This window comes from Choristoneura fumiferana, chromosome 11 (assembly GCF_025370935.1).
Source record: "Choristoneura fumiferana chromosome 11, NRCan_CFum_1, whole genome shotgun sequence".
Classification (NCBI taxonomy): domain Eukaryota; kingdom Metazoa; phylum Arthropoda; class Insecta; order Lepidoptera; family Tortricidae; genus Choristoneura; species Choristoneura fumiferana.
In genome coordinates, this window is record NC_133482.1 from 5,111,259 (window position 1) to 5,120,095 (window position 8,837).

Genomic DNA, 8,837 nt, shown 5'->3' on the forward strand with positions numbered 1-8,837 from the left:
TAAACTTTTCTCGCCAACATGATAGTCCTAAGTCGACGGCTTAGATTTTTAATTGCTTTTTCCAAGAGTTTTAACATACGACCAATTTAGAGTATCTCAAGTTAAAAAAAACACCTCAAATAGAATTTATTTTCTGGGCAAGGCTTTCAAAGATAATGTTTTTTAAAGATAATTCTTTAGAATAAACGCAGTTAAAATTCCAAATCTAAATGTTTACAAAGTTTTAAAATCCGATGAAAATAGCAATTTAACTAAAACTTTATTTTCGAGGACGCTATTCGAAATTAATCAATTTCCATAACTCTCTGACCTACTTTTCAAAACTACATATTCTACATTTCCCTGGTCCGATTAACTTTGTTTAGAAAATAACGTAAGTGAAATTTTAATTAACATGAATGAAATTAAAATTGCTTGCACAACACGTTTATTAGTGGATACGAATACTTGTTTTAAATTTATTATTCCTATTTCCCAGGACACACTCAGTATACCAAATAAATAAATAAATAAATAATGAAGCTCGACATCAAGACTGTGTACAGTCGAGGGCAAAGAATATCGACACGACCAAAGTTGCAAAAATATGTATACACGGCCTTAATATTAAGTGCATAAAGTCGTGTATACATATTTTTGCAACTTTAGCCGTGTCGATATATTTGCCCTTGACTGTACATACTTAAATCGGTAACATTATTAAACATTCAAAGTCCGAACACAAACATGTGTTTTCAAACCAATAATCTACTCCATCCGGAAATCGATCCTGGGACTCAAGGTTCTCTGACCACTACTATCTAGTAGTGGCTACATAATCTTATGTGGTCTTCAGTCAAGTTGCTTGAGAGTTGCTTATACCTTATTCAAACAATGTGTCTGTGCCCGCTTACTGTTGGATGAACAATGTGTTCAATTATTTCGTCAATAATTCCCATTGATAGAATGTGCACGCAATATCGAAATTAGTTTCCGTTGATTAGCTCAACACTTATGTAATTATAATAGTGTATTGTGTATTGTATCATTGGCTATTATTTAAACCAGTTGGCAACATAAATCTCTTTGTAGGGAGTTTACTGCTAATGAATTCATTTACGACTTCATCCCGGGAGGCACACCTTATTCCAAAGTGTTTTAATTAGGCCCTGGAGCATACGCTGGTAAATTTACAAACTTCGTATCATACCTACCTGAAGCGACACACACAAACGTCTAGAAGCTCTTTTCTTATTAATGTCTTTTTGATGTATTTCGAGCTTTTATTTTCCGGTTAAGTACTTTTTTATCTATGGAAGTAATGAGCACCTACGTAATAAGTTGACCTCGTAAAGTTTCTCGCAGGAGTTAGAGACAAATGTAATAAGTTTCGCAACTTGCATTGTTCCGAATGAGGAGTACGTTATCTCACACAATGTCTCTTTAAACTTGGTATGTGTTCTGAGAAAAGGAAATGAGGGGGAAGATTAGAAATATTAGTTCACTTAAAGTACACATGGAACAAGCACGCTTAAGGTATATTTTAATGGTTATTGTGTACAACACAAAATGCGATCTCATTTGCATTATTTCCTAACCTAAGTAAGTATGTAGGTATCTAAATGGTTTTGTGTGTGAAATACGTCTGTGATTATCCACGATTGAGCCCTCGCAAGAAATTCACGAATTAAAATTAGGTATGCATATAGTTTTAATCTCTGATTTATGCTACTTTTTATCCCGATATTCCAACAGAATCTGGATTTACTTATACAGATAACACCAAAAATTTTAACCGCTAAGCGTAGAGACATGACATTTTACGCAGGTGTTCCTCATGCAATGATAATGAAGAACAAGATGTAATTTATGAGAAATTAGTAAAATCTCAAAATGTTATTAGACTCCCAGGTGTAGCGGTTCACACGAGCGAAGCTGTCTGCGGTAAAGGCTAATGATACAGTTGAGGTCAATAATATGTTTACACTTTACTAGGTACCTTGTTGGTGTCACTACGTGTTTGAACTTTGTATAAGATATCAGTAGGCATACAGTGACAAGTTACTAAATCGTAATAGTATTTTATACAACCGTTGCATAGTGAAATTTGAAGAATTAATTATTTATTATTGTATACGATACTTTTTCTACAAGTAAAAATACCAAAAAATTAATCAATATCCTAAAATCATTAAATAAACCCTACCATTAAATTGTCTCTTCCTTTAAACTTAACGTACCTACTTATTACAAAGGTAGGTAGTTAACACTTTTTAAACGTTATTTTTTTTTGTAAATTATTTTAGGGATTTATAAATTTTCCATGATGAGATAGAAAACACCATCTTCCAAAAAAGCTTCGTATTCTGAAGTTGTTATTATGCACTCGAATTAACATAAACAGTGCGATTAAAATACAATACGCGAAAGTGTTTTGATTGTTATCGATTATTCGTGAATCTGCACATTGCAACCTATCATCAAGACACTTGCATAGTGTTAATACTATTAGATCCTCAGAATTAGATCCTTAAAATTGCCTGTACTTCTCAGTAACCTGTGTCACAGGATTGGTAAGCCTGCTCTGACAATTGGTGTACATATCAAAGGCTCGTTGTCCGTCGGCATTGTTCGGGTGGCAGCGGCGGTCGTTTGCTCGCAAATGGACCTTGTTTATGGTTCAGCAGAATATTGTTGTATGCACAGAATTTGGTTGCGTGGCGTGTTGTTTTTACACACATCACAAACAGTTTCTATTTTTGATGCAGCTGTTACATGAAGAGAAATATGAAAGTGCCTATTAAAACAGGGGAAACGTTTAGTAAAATTGCACAAAAATATGTGAGAGAGAAGGGAGAGGAATTAAGTAGTTTCATGGGTTAAACATATATTATTCTATTTAGTTTGTCATATATACATTATGAGAAAATATGGGGCACGTGTTATTTTTGTCTATCAAACAAAAAAATCGAAATATGAAACGTGTCAAAGGTTGGAGAGGTAACGGGTAACGGGGCTGTATCTTCATATTTTTTTGTTTAATTGACAAAAGAAAATTACTTCTCGATTACTAGTTACAAATTTTTAGCACACTGAATACTGCGGTGACGCTTTATTCAACACGATAAAAAAATTAAATACCGTCCATTACCTACCATCAATCTACCTAAGTCAGATGTTATGATAATAAAAAAATAAACAACCGTTAATGTAAAAAAATAAACCAGCTCTTGCTAATTCTAGTCTAATACCTTTCCTAATCGATATCCCAAACTTCGCTGCAAATGAAGCTACCACCACAGGAAATGGCTCAATTTTCTTCAAAATAGTCTTGGGGTAACTTTGATCGTTTCAAATGTGATCTTTTAACGAGGTGCCATTTTGTAAATGGGCCCCCTTTACTACTGAGAAGGAACGCAGTGTGACATAAAAGCCTTAAAAAACATATGAATTTGCTCTAGTATTAAGTTGCATGGGTTGTTACGTCTGAGCTCAATCTATAATTCACTATAGCTAAGCACAATAATGAAGATTATTCATGCGAATAATAATAATACGGTCGCAATTCCAACCTTTTTCAGGTTAACTGTACCTAGGTCCTGCTAGGACAATTTAAGGGGGTTGCTCTTCCATACAAACCTACGGACACCCCGCATAGCTTCCACGGACATGTTTTCTTAGAGGATTTTTTGAGAATAGTAAATTATGGATATGCTCTTCAAGCAAAATCCAAAAAAAAGTAACTTTATTGCATCAAAAGTGCAGCGTGATGCAGTAAATTTTGATGCATTTTACCATTGTATGAGTACAACTGACAGTGTTCGCAGCGAGCATGTAGTGACATCTTATATGGGTGCGTGAGTCAATGTCACAAAATCAAACTATTGTAAATAGGTATCGACTATTTCGTGTGGTCACGTGACCATCACCTTTGGCTCAGATAATACGACAACTAAATGAAGAAAGCATGAGATCACTGAGAGATCAAGTTCAAGTTTCTGAGTCTAGTATCTACTTTTTTTGTTTTTAAATCTGTTATTTTCGGAAGTTGAAACGCCTAAACTATTATTTCTGATTAATGCAAGGAGGCAAACTGTAAGTAAGACAAAAATAGGTAAGTTACTTTTAAAATTGTCATTTAAAATAATAATTATTTAAGTAAAAGACCCAGTCCTCGGCAAAAATTATAACATTGCATACTTTACATACATTATAATGCGGTGCTTCGATCTAGGACAAGTGGTTTAAATTCAACTTACAAATTCTGAACAGATATTAGTTATTTACTCTTACGTAGACAGTAGCGCCACTAATTTATATAAAGCATATTTATTCTCACAATAAAAGGTGCTAGGTGTAATCACTAAACTAATTAGTTAAAAAATAAGGTCTACATTCAACATACATTGCATGTGTATGTATGAATATCAAGTTTTACAGTGAGGCTCAAATAAATTCCTACATATCACGGCATTTTTACGGCCGCTAAATCTAGGCTCGGTGAATAAAAAGGTTTTCACAATCGAAGTAGTTTTCGTACCTTTTTTATTATTATAACTGGCTAGATAAGTAAAATTTAAACGTCATTATAATACATTTTTGTCACAACGTCAAGTCAATGAGATTGATATTCAAAAGCAATTATGTTTGAATAATTATGGTTTGAACACAAATCAAGAAGTCAAAAAGTTGGCGGACGAGAGGAAATTAGCAAGAGTGCAACTCTTAAACTATTTATGTATGTACGATTTGATGATGAAAAAATTGGATACACGGGTATGTTAATTTTATCATTTTTGTCAGAAACATTAATATTTGTTACAAGAACACCAGAGGCAGGGCTGTAAGAATTTCATTCCTACTGGGTGGCCAAAGTATGGCTTATCGTGTGTACCAAACTTGTGGTCTGCAGCAACCTACTACGAAAACATACCAAATTTCCCTAACTCTTAGTAGCGTCGTGAACATTTTCACTCCATAGAAGTAAGTCGCTTCCCACCGTCTGTCTGCATATGTACGAGTATGTATAGTATGTACTCTATTATGAAGTGATTCAAGATTTATTATTTTATTTATAAGTGTGAGAAACGGCAGGGGTTATGGTTTTGGAGCGTATGTATGGGCATTTCTTTCGCACGCTATGCAACAAGGCGAAGGCAAGGAAAATAAGTCTTTGTTAGGAGTGACACAAGTTGTTAATTTTATGCGTACATGTCTTTCCGTCGGCTCATCCGTCCGTCCGTCTGTTGATCTGTCCATATGTCTGTCCGTCTGTCTGTGTATCTGTGTTTCGAAGTGAACACTACATCTTAGTCCTATTTTTTTAATGATTGTTTACCAACGCACACACCAAACCTTTTATCCTAAAAAGCTGAAATTTAAGATAAGGAAAAAATACCTACATAAAATTCTACTGGTTCGTAACTATTATTTAGTTTTTAGGATTCCGTACCTAAAAAGTGCCAACGGAACCCTATTGCTAAGACTCCGCTGTCTGTCTGTCTGTCTGTCCGTCCGTCTGTCACAGGGCTCTATCTCTTGAGTTGTAATAGTTAGACACTTGAAATTTTTACAGATTATGTATTACTGTGGCCGCTATAGCAACAAATACTCAAACCAGAATAAAATAAATATTTAAGGGTGGCTCCCATACAACAAACGTGATTGTTTTGCCGTTTTTTGCATGATGTTAATAACGGCAATTTATTAATTATTCACAGAATATTTAGCTGTGTAATTACTTTAAAAATAAATAATTAAATTAAAATAAAACAAATATTTAAGGAGGGCTTCTATACAACAAACTTGTTTTTCTGGCCGTTTTTTTTGCTAATGTCTAATGTTGTATAGATAATGGTACGGAACACCTCGTGCGCGAAACCGACTTGCACTTGGCCAGTTTATTTTTAATACCCAGGGTAGGTATCATGGAATTCAATGTTAAATTTTACAACTCTACCTCTATATCACTAATCTCTGTAAATTTGACATGCAGGCAGAAAGGAATAGCAAAAATCTAAATTCAATATCAGGATATTTTGAAAAAGATAAGTATTGTTCACTAACCGATTTTAATGACGATGATGATGCTGATGATGATGATGATGAGGGTCGTATGTCATCGCTGCCGAATTCTTACTTTATTCAATGAAAGACATGGAGAAACTTTGTCACAAAGACTTAATTCAGATAATTTGATATTACGCTGTCCGTCCGTCTATTTCTATAGGATTACTTAAAACTGAAGCAAACTGAAGTGGCAGTGGGCCGGCCATATCAGCCGAAGAACCGGTAACTGCTAGGGTAAACGAGTAAAAGCCTAGCGTGGCGTGGGACGCCCTCAGACTAGGTGGAGCGATGATCTTCACTGGGTAGCTGACAGTAACTGGATGAGAGTGGCCGAGGATCGTGCTCAGTGGCGTGCAATTGGAGACGCCTCTATGTCCAGTAGTGGGCTAAGATAGGCCGATGATGATGATGATGATGATGACTTAAAATAAGACAATAATCCCACTCATATTATAAATGCGAAAGTTTGTTAGTCTGTTTGTTTATTTCTTTATTACCTTTTCACGTCTAAATCGTTGAACTGATTAGGATGAAATTTGAGATACAGATAGTTTGAGTCCCGTAGAAAAACATAGGGTAGTTTTTTTTAATCACATAATTCCCGCGGAATAGCTATAAACGAATTCTACGCGGACAGAGTTGCGTGCAACAGTATGTACATTAGGGAATTTACCTACTGATAGTCTGATTTACGTCCTTATGCTGTAACTAAAAGGCATCGGTCACCTAGGTATCTTATAGTCTGTCTGCTAATACTATTTCTGTATTTATTAATGCACAATTCCTTTCAGATTCAATGATAACTAACTGCATATAACTTTGCCTGGAATTATTATATTGCTGAAGTAGCCTTGGTGCTGTCATGCAATATTCAAGGTGAAGAAAAGAAGAAACGTTTAATGTTGATATGCAAGAAATTTAGGAATATCCGACTGATTAGATTTATTTATTAACGCTGTGTTAAAAAGTTTGTTCTAAATAAATATGATGTACACAACGAAATAAAGTCTTCGTAGGCATCTTTCTTTTAGCGTTCCGTGGGTGGAAATTTTAGTGGAGCTTCTAAAAACAAGAATACCAACAGGTATGTAGTTTTCATTTGTTGAATGAAACTATAGTAATTTCAGATGATGAGATAATAGGGGTACATATATATAAAGTACTATAAAACCGTACAACTTTGACCTTTGATATAACTTTGCCCAAGTTGTAATTTTTTAAAACATCTGAAATAAAACAAAATTGACTGATTTGTGACCACTTTGTGACATGCACATTTCTAAATCATTTTTGTATATTTTTTTCCCTGTTGTCACGAATAAATCTTTTCTTTTCCCTCGATATTGGAATATTTCTTTATTCCTGACGGGAGTTACTTCTCCTTTTTAGGGTTCCGTACCCAAAGGGTGCCAACGGGACCCTATTGCTGAGACTCTGCTGTCTGTCTGTCTGTCTGTCTTCTACTGGTTCGTAACTATTATTTAGTTTTTAAGGTTAGGCCAACGGGACCCTATTGCTGAGACTCTGCTGTCTGTCTGTCTGTCTGTCCATCCGTCTGTCACAGGGCTTTATCTCTTGAACTGTAATAGCTACCCGTGTGATGTCGGGTTAGAATTAGACCTCTCCATTTCTTCCGTGGATGTCGTAAGAGGCGACTGAGGACCGTAGGCCACAGGCTAGCAACCTGTCACTATTGTACCGTTTTTGTCAAACTTAAAACGTAAAATTGCTAAAAGTGGCTCCGAAGCTGTAACGTTTCGTGTGCTTTGCCTACCCCATTTAGGCATACATGTTTGTGTGTACTAGACACTTGAAATGTTGACAGATTATGTAGGTATTACTGTGGCCTCCATAACAACAAATACTAATAAGTAAAATTAAAAAATAAATGGAGTTGTCATACAAGAAACGTGTTTTTTCCCAGCGTTTTTTGGTTACTAGGCGTTGCTAAAACTTATAAGTGAACTGTTTTAAAAACATTGTACGTACGGAACCCTTCGTATGTACGAGTCCGACTCGAACTTGACCTTTTTTTATCCTGCTAAGGCCTTTTTGTTACAGCTTATATTTAACTCCGCGGGCAAAATAAATATGAAGGGCAAAATTGGACGGTTTTATAGTACTAAAAAAATAGTCTTCTATTTATAACAGAAAACGAACGACCAATAATTGAAGGATTTTAAATTGTGTTTATGTATGTAGGTAAATTATTTGATGGTGTTACATGACTCTCATGCAGCTCGTGAATTTGCTGCTCTGTATGTATGTGTGTTCTGGTGTTCTAAGTGACGATTAAATATTCACAGAACAAAAACAACCAAAATATCTAAATATCTTACGATATTAATGTTTATTTGTTAGGCCTTTACCATATGTAATTTGACTTTTTATGAAAGTGTAGTAGGGAGGATTTCTGCATGACACACACACATGTGTCGCACAAACACAGTTGTCTTGCACTTGTGTTTGCGGAGTGGCAAAGGAAAACGTTGAAGTTATTAATATGATTCAATCAAATAAGTTTACACTTTATGACCTAGTCTCTATCACTTCGTGTTTGAACTGAAATAAGACTCAGAAAACAAGTAAACGATAAGTTGGGAGATCACTAATGGTATTTTTTCAGGAACGCGGTGAGGTATCAGCGGCAATTTCTCGTTACCTTTATCAAATACCTTGCTACCCTTTAAAGTAGTGATAAAATCAAACTTCTATTTCAACGCAAACAAATTGTATAATTTTATGACACAGTCATTGAAATAGTACATTACTGCAAAGACCAGTAAGTA